The sequence below is a fragment of the Dromiciops gliroides genome, chromosome 1, assembly GCF_019393635.1.
Source record: "Dromiciops gliroides isolate mDroGli1 chromosome 1, mDroGli1.pri, whole genome shotgun sequence".
Taxonomy (NCBI): domain Eukaryota; kingdom Metazoa; phylum Chordata; class Mammalia; order Microbiotheria; family Microbiotheriidae; genus Dromiciops; species Dromiciops gliroides.
This window is the reverse complement of record NC_057861.1, coordinates 395,046,077-395,058,999: the sequence shown is the minus strand read 5'-3', so window position 1 is coordinate 395,058,999 and position 12,923 is coordinate 395,046,077. Positions and strand designations below refer to the sequence as shown.

Genomic DNA, 12,923 nt, shown 5'->3' with positions numbered 1-12,923 from the left:
TTGGATTCTTCCTCTGTATTAGGGAATTTTAGGTGTTCTCATGGGACAATAGGTAAGACTAATATTGATTGAATTCAGAAACATAATATATGCCCTATGACTGAGCTAGAACCTAAATTCTTCCTCTAGCTTTTCTCTGACTTCTATGCAAGCTTACTGAATGAATTTCCTTGTGTCCGATTTCACCCTAATTCTAATGGATCTCTTACAGAGTTGCCAAATTAGTATTCTTAAAACACAGTTTGTGCAAAGGGTTATATAACCATGTATAACCTTTGATCAAACAATACCACTACTAAGTCTATTCCACAGAGATAAAAAAAAACAAAAAAAGACCTACATATACAAAAATATTTATAGCAGCTCTTTTAGTAGTGGCAAAGAATTGGAAATAGAGATGTCCTACAATTGGGCAATGGCCGAACAAGTTGTATGTAATACTACTGTGCCATAAGAAATGATGAGCAGGATGCTCTCAGAAAAACCTGGACTTACATGAACTTATGCAAAGTGAAATGAGCAGAACAGGGAAAACATTGTTCACAATAACAGAAATATTGTATGATGATCAACTGTGAATGACTTAGCTCTTCTCAGACATATAATCATCCAAGACAATTCTGAAAGATCTCTGATGAAAAATGCTATCCACCTCTAGAGAAAGAATTGATGGAATCTGAATGCAGATCATAGGATGCTTTTTCTTTCTTTTTCTTTTATTTTTGGTATGTGTTTCATTTTACAATATGACTAACAAAGAAATATGTTTTGCAGGACTACACATTTATAACTTATATAAAATTGCTTTCCTTCCCAAGGAGGGTGAGGGAGGAGAGGAGGGAAGGAGAGAATTTGGAACTCACAAGATTCTAAAAATGAATGTCAAAAATTGTATTTACATGTAATTGGGGAAAAATAAAATTTTAAATTAAAAAATAAATGCAGTTTAGACCAGGCCATTTCCCTGATCGAAAATATTCAATGACTACTTATTCTTCCTCAGTGGAAATGTAGAGCATGCATCTAGTTAGTTTATTTGTAAGTTAAAAGAGCATGCCATCAATGTCCTTTCTTTACTTGAGCCTCGGTCTTCTTTGTAGTAACCTTAAGCTTTTTTAAATTTCCAGGTTCTTGGTAATATAAAGGACTCTTTCCTGAGTCTTCTTTAAAGTTCACACAATTCTATAAATCAGAGAAGCCAAAACTGGACCAAATATTTGAATAACCATTAACAAGAAAGAACCTGAAGATATAGTTTAGTCTAGCCATCTCCAACCAAATCATTCTGCCCTCAAATGATGTAAGACTTATGGTTCCTTATTGTAATATTGATATATAGTAGAGGCTCATAACTTTGTTTTGGTTATGGATCACCTCTGGCAGCCTGGGGAAGCAGATAGACCCTTTCTCAGAATCATGTTTGTTGCTTAAAGTCATACTTGAAGAAAGTGATAAATTCAAGTTAGTGGTTAGCAAAAATAAAGATGTATTTTTTTCCCACCCAATTCACAGACTCCCTGAAACCCGTATATAGACTTCCCTGTAGGATCAATGAACCCTGTATCTACGGGTGTTTGGATCCACTGCCTCTGACAACAAAGAACCAGGTTATGGATTTATAAAGGGCAAGAAAGTATATCAACACATTTCACACAATAAAAGCTTTACTTTCTGAATCTTCCTGTAGCAGTGTGGTGGAATGGAAAGAATGCTGGCCAAAATTAGGTTTGAATACTGGCAATGCTACTTATTTATGAAATAATCAGATAGTGAATGGGTATGTCATCCAATCTTTCAGAAGCTCGACTTTCTCATCTATAAAATGGTGATAATGTTTGCATTAAGCATCTCAAAGGACTGTGATGGGGAAAGTCCCCTCTAAACTGGAAAGTACTATATAATTATGAGATGTTGTTTTACTTTACATGTGAAAAAGAAGGTATAGAATGTAAAGCATCTACTAAATAACTTTGGCATAAATAAAACCCTCAGAGGACAACTTATTCTGTTTAACATTCAAGATGTACACTCAGGTCTATTAAAACATTAAAATGGAACATTCTAGGGAATTAATTCCAAGTACGTTAAACTATAACAGTATATAAAAAAGCAATTTAATTTCACTATTATTATTTTCCCAGGTTATTGTGATGCCTCTTTTGGTAGGTATGCAGAAAGAGCTTTATTTGTTTATTTTTGCCCCTGTTAAAATGTAGTCAAATATTAAATTACCGTATCAAGACAAATGGCAGGAATGGCACTGGACCACAAATCTTTCTACCATTCTTAGAGGAGTGGATCAGAGAGGTAATAGCATTTGCCATTGACTGAAATATTAAAAGACAAAATAATAACATTTTAAATCAAGTGTTTGTGAAAATCAGTAGGACTATCAAACAGATATTCAGAAGACTATGGATCATAAGCTTGCCTTTCATTACAATTCTATTTTCAATTTAGTAAATATTCATTGAGTTACTACTATGTAACTGTGGAGAAAAGATAAGAAAGACCTCAATCCTTGAAGCCTGAAGTAGTGTTTGGAGTTAGAGTTGCCATTTTTTCCTCCTTCCTCTTTTGAACTTTTAACCAACATAATCAAACGGGACCTGCTAAGATCCTATATCTTCTCTACCTTAGGATACTTTACCTGGCTTCATTTAGAGGTAGTTACAGAGGTAATCAATCCTTTCATTGATAAACAATTAGCAACTGCTTACTATTTCTCAGACATTTTTTCTAAGCCCTGGGCATACAAAGAGAAAGAAAAAAGATCTGCCTCTCTCCTCAAGCAGGTTACATTCTAAAGGTTGAGACAACACCTACAGTAATGCCTAAGACAAGTATCCAAGAAATTCATCTTCAGCCAAAACTTGCCATTACAGCCTTGTAAATACATATGGTTATTGAGGGGCTTTTAAACATTTGGAAACCACCTGACAGTAATGGAACAGAGAGCAGAGGGATGATATAATGGAGGTGTCAAAGAGTGGGTGCCATCATCTGATTTCTGAGGAAAGTAGAAAGGAAAAGGTAGATAACTGGGCACAAATGCTCAGGCTTATAAATTTATATGGAAATAAATGGCATAGAGTAGTGCTGAATGTTGCTATAATGAGTTATGTCCTAGGCTTTGGCCAGGTCAATGCTAATGATTCTGAGAACTCTCTGTTACAAAGCAACTGCCACCCTACTGAGTGCTGATCAGAGCTTTGGTATAATAGAAGCAGTGTGGGAGGTGTTATAGTGCAAACATACTCCAAATTGTCAACAGAGAGCAGCTGGTTCACCTGGTGAATGGTGAAATTCAAATATGATGCTGACAATTCAACAAAACAGCTGACCAGAGACTGATGATATAAACAATTTTTAGCCATCCAGAGGAGTGTAAGTCACTCTGTGCAAAAACAGGTGCAAGCCTGAGCTGACTTCCAAACTATAGACCAGCCTGGAAAGAGAGCAAGCATCCCCATTATAGTTACCCTTTCTCTACAGTGCTTATATCAAAGTGCTTAAAGCTCTGGCAAACATTCCCTTCCACCATCATCAATAAAAAAATAATGGAACTGGCACCCAGCATGAGCAAGAAATTTGCCCTTTATCGTGCTAAAATGAAATGAAATTGCTGGAATTAGAACCCATGGCCTACAACTTTCTGAACTCTATAGTGACTATAGTTGTTCTGGGAATTTGGTCCTTTCTTGAAATAGAAAAAAAGAGCTTTATGAACATGGCACTAGGTTTATAGGGAGAAAAAGAACAGCCAACCTTCAGGTGCCTAGTTCATCCATTCATTTGTCTTATGTGTCTGATCTTTCAAAATACCTGATATTTCTATGGTTCTTTGAATGGAAAAAAAGGAGAATATCTTACATAGTTGCCCATGTCTCTTGGAAGGAAGGATGAGAGGAAGAAAGAACTGAAAAAAGAAGAGAAGAAGGAAGGAGAAAGAAGAAGAGAGAATGTAAGAGGGAGGGAGAGACAAGGAGGAAAGGAGAAAGAAAAGGAATAAGGAAAGAGAAAAAAGGAACAAACAAGAAAGAAAGGAGATGGAGGGAGAGATGAAGGAAGGAAAAAAGAGGAAAAAAGAGAGATGAAAAGGAATAAAGAAAGGGATAGGAAGAAGGAAGGAAGAGGAAGGAAGGCAGGCAGGAAGAAAGGAAGGAAGGAGGGAGGGAGGGAGGGAAGGAAAGCAGGCTTTCCAAAAAGAGAGCCAGTCTCTCCTTGTCCAACCAGTTGTTCCTTCACATTTCCAAGCACCAACAATGTATTAAATGACCAAACACACAGACATAATCCTTTCCTACTGGGCCATCAGGTCTCTAAGGCATCTCATTAACCACAGATATTATTTATTATGCAAAGTCATGGACCTGGCACTCTATCTGGGGAGCAATCACTTTCAGACTCAGCTCTTATACATGGTACCCATTGCCTCCATTATAAACATTAAAACAAACTTTAGCTTGGAATTTCAAACTCCCCACAAAATGGATTGCAGGCACCTTTGTAGTCTTATTGCATATTGCTATTCTTCATACATTCTCCTTTCAAAATAATTGAATTAGTTCACCATACATGGCATTCCATTTCTTTTCTCCATGTTTTTGGAAAGATGTTTGACTCCTTTGCTTATTTCAATTCACAACTCAGGTTCTGCATTTTATGTATAGCCTTTTTTATTTTTGGTAGGGCTACATAGCTAGTAAGTGTCAAGTGTCTGAGGGTGGATTTGAACTCAGGTCCTCTTGAATCCAGGGCTGGTGCTTTATCTACTTATGCACAGCCTTTTAAAGATTCTCAGTTCAGTTTGTGTTTCTTCTTGAAATTATACTACATTATTTTAATCTATTTGTATTTACTTACTTGCTTTTATCAGGGTTTGAGGATGATGACCCGAGGGTAACTTATGTGCTTTATAGTGGGCTGGGTGCTCCCTAGTCTCTGTGGAGGGGCCGGTGAAACAGATGGTACAAGTGTATACAGAACATCTTCCCAGCTGATAATAAGCTCCTGATTTTCTATGCCCAGTCCTTAGCACAGGGCCAGGTTCATAATAGATGCTTAGAAATGTTTGCTTAATTCAACTACTGTAATAAATGAGGAAATAGATGATTTCAGAGACCTACCAAGACTTTATATGAATGGATGCAGAGTAAAGTGAGCAGAACCAAGAGATCAACTTATGCAATGACATCTATACTATAAAAATGAACACTTTTGAAAATTTATATACCAATAATCAATTTATACATTACTGTAAAAACAAATAGCTTTGAAATCTGTAAGTACTATGATTAACACAGTGACCATCCATAATTCCAGAGAACCAATGTCATTCAGTCAATAAACATTTATTGATTACCCTCTTCCAGGCACTGTACTTCAGGCCTGGGTGTGGGGAGAAAGGAGGCAAAAGACTATCTTTTTCCTCAGGGGACTTACTTTCTAATGATAGAGATAAGTAAACAAATGTATACAAAGAAGCTGTAGAGGAAATAATTAGCAGCGGGCATTAGAATCAAGAGGGGTTAGGGAAAAGGCTTCTTATAGAAGATAGGCTTTTAGTTGGAACTTAGAAAAAAACCAGAGAAGCCAAAAGGTGGAGATGAGAAGGGGGTATGTTCCAGGCATGAGGGATGGTCAGAAAAAAATGCCCTTTTCAAAGAGATGGGATTTTTTTCTTCACAAAACTATAAGTTCAGTGTCACTGGATGGAAGAATATGTGGGTGTGTGGGAAGGTTGTAAGATGATTGGAAAGGTGGGAGAATGCTTGGTTATAAAGGACTTTGAATGGCAAATGATGCTAACTTCTGACAGAGAGATGATAGATTTAGGATACAGAATGAGACACATACACATGTATACATGTATCCATGCATGTATGTATATACAGACAAAAAGGGATTTTTTTTTTTGGTTTTACTATACATATTTCTTACAGGATTTTTCTCCTTTTCTTTTCAATGGGGCAAAAGTAGAAGGGAAAGAAAAGAGATTTGTGTTCATTTAAAAACAGAGGGGGGTGGGGCAGCTAGATGGTGCAGTGGATAGAGCACCGGCCCTGGATTCAGGAGGACCTGAGTTCAAATCTGGTCTCAGACACTTAACACTTACTAACTGTGTGACCCTGGGCAAGTCACTTAACCCCAATTGCCTTGTAAAAATTTTTTTAAAAAATGGAGCAGTGTAATAGAATTGTAAAATATATCCACTTTCAGATGAAGTCAATTTATTATTAGATTTACTTAACTGTTTTACTTTGTTACAAGAAATCTTTCATGGAATGGGAATCATTTGAAAATGTTTGTAACAAAAAAAGAACTATATCAATAAATATAAAAAAATCCAATTTAACTATATATTAAATTCAGACTCCTCTCTATAGGAGCAAGAATATAAGTGACAATCCATATATCTGAGAAACTCTATCATCTATCTATCTATCTCTATCTCTCCATCTATCATCAATCTCTCTATGTATATATGTGATCTATCTCTATCATCTATCTCTTTATCTATATATCTATCTTCCATCTATATCTATCTATCTTCTTAAGGAAGGCACAGAATTTATACATATATATTTTTTGGGGGGGTGGGGCAATGAGGGTTAAGTGACTTGCCCAGGGTCACACACCTAGTTTCAAGAGTGTGAGGCCGGATTTGAATTTAGGTCCTCCTGAATCCAGTGCCAGTGCTTTATCCACTGTGCCACCTACCTGCCACCAGAATTATATTTTTTATGATAAAATAAAAGGAAAAAGAGAAAAGATTCCCAGTAGACCAGTACTGATATCTAGAAATACCCTTTTCTTCTTATCTTCTTATCCACACAACATTGTCAATAACGTAATAATAGAACAGCCCCTTTATAAACTGCTGCCAGGGAACAAGATTAGTGATTCTTTTCCCATTTATAGATAAATAGGTTAGTCCAGTATTCCTCGTGCAACATTATTTTACACTAGGGTATCACAGTTTGAACAGATCTATATTTGAATCTGTATAATAATGATGAATTCTTATATAAAGTATGACACAAGGATTCTGCAGATAGAGAAACTAAGGTATAGAGAAATAAAATTATTTTATCCAAATCATATAAAGTTAGCAAGGGTGGTATTCTTTTTTTTACAAGTATTGGGCAATGGAAACTTAAAGGGGACACTCCTTGGAAGAGAGGTAATGGACCAGAGTGAGATATGAGATTTACATTTTTAGGCAGGATCAAAAAGCTGATATGTTTTGTTTGACTCTTTGACTTTGTTAGAAGAAAGGGTTTCTATTTGGGGTGAAGTGGGAATGAGTTAGTGGACAGTGATAAAAATGCAACAAATAAGCGTCGGTGAGATTTTGATAACACAAAAAAAGGAGTTCATGAGGGGAGACAAAAATGACAATTCTGCTATTATCTTGTTGAATTTGATGTGTATTTTTTTCAAGATAATCTAGAGAAAGACATTCATAGTTTAATATATAATCCTACCTTTTGGTTCTTTTGTTTCTTAGGTTGAAATGTTTGTGTTTGTTTCTGATTACTAATATCACCAGAGGGGATGGACACAGGGATTGAATCTAAGATTTCATGGCTACAGGACATTCCAAGATGAAGAAACTCCCTTTATTAATGCTGGTCAACATCTTCCTCTGCAGTATATAGCCTTAAAGGAGGGTGTGGTCAACTACAGACAGCCTGCCAAATAGAGCCTGCAGCATGGTTTTGTACAGCTCCAAGGTAAGAAAGTTCCTGATATTTTTAAATACAGACTAGGCCCTTGGACATAGTTCATAGACCTCTGAATTAGAGAGCTATTGAGAGATTTGAGAAGTTACGTGAACTGCCCAGCATCACCCAGCCAATACATGTCAGAGGCAGGACTTGAATCCAGGTCTACCTAGTGCCTAGACTGACTCTCTATCAACCATGCCTCTCATAATAATAATAATTTTAAAATATCTAAAAATAGTTAAAGTAGGAAGAGCTAGTGGCGTATTTATCATATTACTTTCATTTACATAGGAAAGATCAGTATGCAGAGGATGTTGTGACTAGCTGTCCTCCATAAAACTAATCAGAGAATAGCTCAAGTGTGAACAAGAGGAATTTAGGGTGAATTGTCTGAAAGTGGGATCTCATTCATAGAATTATTATTAACTGAGTGTTTACTACATGTATCATACTTTGCTGCGTTTTACAATTCTCCTTTTACTTTTGAGGGAAATTGTTCAGTTTTTCTGTTTGTGAAAGCTTTTTTTTTTTTCTTTTTGGAAAGTGTAACATGTATAAATACTTTAGTGGATTGAACCTCAGTTTTCTCACCTACAAAATAGAGATAATAGTAACATAAATTTTTTAGGGTAGTGGCATAGATGAAATAAGAAAGATAGTTTATATAAAATATTTTGTTTTGTAAACTTCAAGGTGCTACGTCCATGTGGGTTATCATCAGCATCATGTGGGAGATAGTTTCCTGTTTTGAAATGAAGGAATTTGACTAGTTGATCATAAAGTTGGTTTCCAGTAAAATATTCTGCAAACTCCACATTTTCTTTGCTTTAACAAAAGGCCTACAAAACTTCTTCTAACTCATCCTACCCCCAAATACGTAAGATTTCTCTTAAATAAAAGAGCAATTTAGATAAAGCTTCAGGGTCATTTACAGAAGTCTAGCCATAGTTTATAACATGCAGCATGTACTCAGTAAATATTTATGATCCTTGAGAAATGTTCTCCTTTCAAGAGTGTTATATACTTGAATATACAGCCAGTGGTGTCAATACACATGCTGTTTGCTCTATAAATCACAGATGTAAATTGTAGACGCTGACATTGTTCTGCTAAATCTGGGGTAAAGGGTGATGGGTTTACTTCTATCTAGTTCAGAGCTAGACTTTCTAATACCTCTGAATCTGGGTCTCTTCTTAGAAATGAAAAGGTTGCTCTCTTTCCTGAAATTTGTATTCAGTTTATCCATGACACTATTTCACCCTTCCTATGTTAGATACTTAAGAGAAAATCAGTAAAACTCAAGATCAAATAAGTAAAATGACTAAGTCTGAGATTCCTTGAAAAATAAAATATTGACATTGAGTCAGAGGTTGCTCCCTATATTTCTATGACCCCATTTAGTTACACAATGCAATAATTGTAAATAGTCTGGGTAATAAGTACCTGATGAGTTCAGATGAAAGATAAATCATTGGATATTCAAGGAAGAATTCACAAAGAAAAGAGAAGTGAATTCAATTCAGCATGTGAATTCTGTTAATTTTCCAAAAAGCAGGGTAGCACTTGGGAAATTCTGACCAAGGAAATTTGTTCCCATGTTTTATAAGATACTTCATAGCACTGCCAGAATTTTAACAGCACAAAGGACAATGACTATACCAGAGCCATGAAATACTATGTCCTTCAGCTTTTCATTAGACAGAGATCAGGAAGAGATCACTGAGTCACATGCATGTTTCCTTTTTACAAATTATTTTATTCAATTTTATGTTTATCTTCACTTCTAAGTTTCTCCCTTCATCTATGCTCCCTGTTGCCCATTAAAAAGGCAAGAATTAACAATATCATTATACATATGAAGTTATGTAAATTATATTTCTGTATCAGTTATATTTCCTAAAAAAAAGGAAGAAAGAAAAGCAAAGAAGGGGGAAAGGGGAAAGGAAAGAGGAGGAGGGGAGGGGACAGATGAAGGGAAGAGATGGAGGGAAGAGAAAAAAAAACTATGGGTCATTTTGTACTCTGAGGTCATTGGTTCTCTATCTGGAGATAGCATTTCTTCATCATGAGTTCTCTGGAATTGTCATAGGTCATTGTATTGAATAGAATAGCTAAGTCTTTCACAACTGATTTTCTTTATAATAATGCCACTATTGCATAGATTGTTCTCATGGTTCTGCTCACCTCACTCTAAATGATCTCATATAGGTCTTTCTAGGTTTTGCTGAAACCATCCTCTTCATCTTTTCTTACAGCAAATACTGTTCCATCACATTCATGTACTATAAGTCATTTGGCCATTCTTTGATAGACATCCCCTCTTTTCCCATTTTGTTTTTTGCCATCACAAAAAGAGCTGCTATAAATAATTTTGGAGACATGGGTCATTTTCCTTTTTCTTTGCTAAGTTTTGTGTATAACACATTTCCCAAGAAGTGAAACATGATTCCCCCTGTATTTTGAATGAGTGCACTGTAACTCTTTACTTTCAATATTATTATTTTTTAAAATTTAAAATAGTAGCAAAAGATTTCCTCTCCAACAAGTACCTAAAACATACTAAAGTACGTGGATTTCCAGGATACCGTACCTCTGACTTTCTTGGAAAGCAAAAGGCTTCAATTATCCCTGTTGTTTGTGTAAAAGGTGTTTACTTGCAATTTTCATTTTTAAAAAGTTCCTAGGGTTAGAGAGCAAAAATGAGAATTTCAATACCACCTTAATGAATTATTATTAAGGTAGAAGAAAAAGATTCCAATGGAAAGTAGAAGTTTTATGTAAGCCAAATAACTCCATGACAATTGTTTATTTGTTAAATATTTATACTCCTTAGATGACAAATAAGATGTGCCTATATCTGCCATTTGAAGTTTAATGTGAATTTTTCATGCAAAAAATAATAATGACATTGGTAGCGCTGAATAAATTTCCAATTAAAATTCATTCACTAAATCTGGAACTAGGATGTTATTTAGACCATGAAAGCATCTTCGGATGTTTTGAGAGTGTATTGTTCATTGATCTTAGGAATCTGCATCAATTAACATTATTACATAGTTTTCTTAACTGATTTATGGCAGCATGTTATACTGGCTGAATAGAAATAGTATTTTACCTTTAACTTTACCCACTCAACCTATTTCCATCCATGACAAAGAATAACATAATTACTTGTGGAATAACATAGACATATATGAGACCACATAGTGGTAAGACAAAGGTCAAGATGACTGGCCATGCAGTGGGTGATGTTGGCCTTTCTAAATTATAGTGGTTGTTTTCCCCATAGCTTTTAGTTTGTCTGAGGCCACACCCATTCAATACTAAGGGTTGAGTAAGAGTGGGTATTTGTTTATTGCCTTCCTGTTAGGACAACAGGGATGTTGCTCTTTAGAGGGGCAAGGAGGTGTAGTGAGTAGACAGAACAATGCCTTTGGCTCAACATACTAGTACTCTATGAATAAAGCCCTGCTATATGCTTAAGAAAGGAAGAATAGACAAAAGGTAAAACCCTCAACTCATCAGGCAATTTTAGCAGCTCTTAAATCTCATCTCTTTGATTGATGATTATTTGTATTATTAATATTTTGAAGATCATTTAGATAAGTCAGGTAGATGAAATGCATTACAAATTTAATAAGTACTCGATGGAAAGGTCTTTCACTCGGCTGGAGTGAAACATATAATTGAAAACAAAATGGTTTGAATTACTTTATTACATTAAGAAGCATAAACATTTAAATGAACATATAAAACCCCTAGGTGAATACCTTACCCCAAACTCCTATCTTGCCTTTGACAAAACATAAACAAGTGGAAGAACAATCAAGAAAATAAGATTATTTTTCTCATTTCCTTTATAGGCTTGCCTTGTTTGGCTACATTTACTTTGATTTTACTTCCATCTTTTCTTATTTTTCTCTTTAAGATAATACAATTAAAGTCAATATTATATCCATGTTTGGTTGGATGGATGATTCTAGTCTATGTTATGAGGTATGTACCTACTCACAATTCTCCCTTTTTGCTCATATAGCCATCCTGTTTTCTTAGTAATTCTTATAGGAAGCCCTGAGGTGGAGATGAGGAGAGAGAATCTTTCATGCTCGGGGGAAACCCAATGTGAATGCCTGGAGCCCAGATATGGAATATCTCTGAGGGGAAGATGTAGCCAAGTTTTGGAGACCCAATTCATCAGTGGAAGTAGGAGTTGGGGAAAGGATCCTCAGATATTACATTGATTACATTGACAATAAACTTAAATGTCTCTGCAACTTGTATCCAATGTTCTGAATTCTATCTCTGGGCAAAAAAGTGGAATCCCTCTTCCATACAACACCTATCTAAGTAAATGAAACTAGCTGGCATTGTCCCCAAGCCTTCTTTTCTCAAAAATACTAGACATCCTAATTTTTCCCAAATAACTTTTATATGGTAAGTTTTCAGTCCCCTTACTTATTAAGATGGCTCACTCTGTACCATCTGCAGCTTGTCAATGCCCATTTTAAAAACTCAATGTACTGAAGTGAAAACTATATCCCAAATGTGGTCTACCCCGGCAGAGTACAGAAGGACCATTGGTTCAAGGAAGTCAAAATGGTTGTGGTGGCAACTGTTAATGAGAACTAGCTCCTTGTTGGAGGCAAGTATCATTCAGGAGACCCTTGTTCTCTTCTTTCAAGGAATAAGATGCAGGGAAGAAAAAGAACCTTTTCATACTTATAGGAATGACAGGCATATTTAAAAATATATAAAGATTATAATCAAACTAATTTTTAGCTGAACCTAGCCAAAAAGTTCCCAACTTTACCTTTAGGAAATGATTCCAGCAAACTTAATGAGCCTGCTATTGATCTTTTTTTAGTAAAATTAACAATTTAATCTAGCAGAAAGGTACACTGGGCTTTCTCTTAAATTCCCCTTGTGGTTTCGATTGCTTCCTGTCTGGCACAGCCATACCATACTGCTGTTGGCAGATGTGAACAGCAGTACATGGTAAAATAGCTGTATTTCTTGCCCTCCTCCTCCAGGCACAAGTAGTAAGGTGATTGATCTGTCTCTTCATGGAGGGGGGGTGGTATGGAGCACAAGCATCTCACTCCCAATCGAGCTGAGCAGGGGAGACCTGGGAGGTTGCTGAGCTCAGAACAATAGGTAATGGGTACACTCTGTTCACAGGCACAAGAGCAG

The 12,923-nt window shown here is 35.8% G+C and overlaps 1 protein-coding gene and 1 long non-coding RNA gene across 2 annotated transcripts in view; one reads left to right on the top strand and one right to left on the bottom strand.

The window, feature by feature from the left end:
* Nucleotides 1-11,716, top strand: part of LOC122742681 — a 68,885-nt gene extending 57,169 nt beyond the window's left edge. Inside the window, exons 2-3 of the long non-coding RNA XR_006354947.1 lie at nt 7,514-7,739; nt 11,662-11,716. This is a non-coding gene — a long non-coding RNA (uncharacterized LOC122742681). The remainder of the gene's footprint in view (nt 1-7,513; nt 7,740-11,661) is intronic.
* Nucleotides 1-12,923, bottom strand: part of PDE4D (phosphodiesterase 4D) — a 1,961,234-nt gene that overhangs the window by 1,195,618 nt on the left and 752,693 nt on the right. The gene's annotated exons all lie outside the window — the stretch shown is intronic.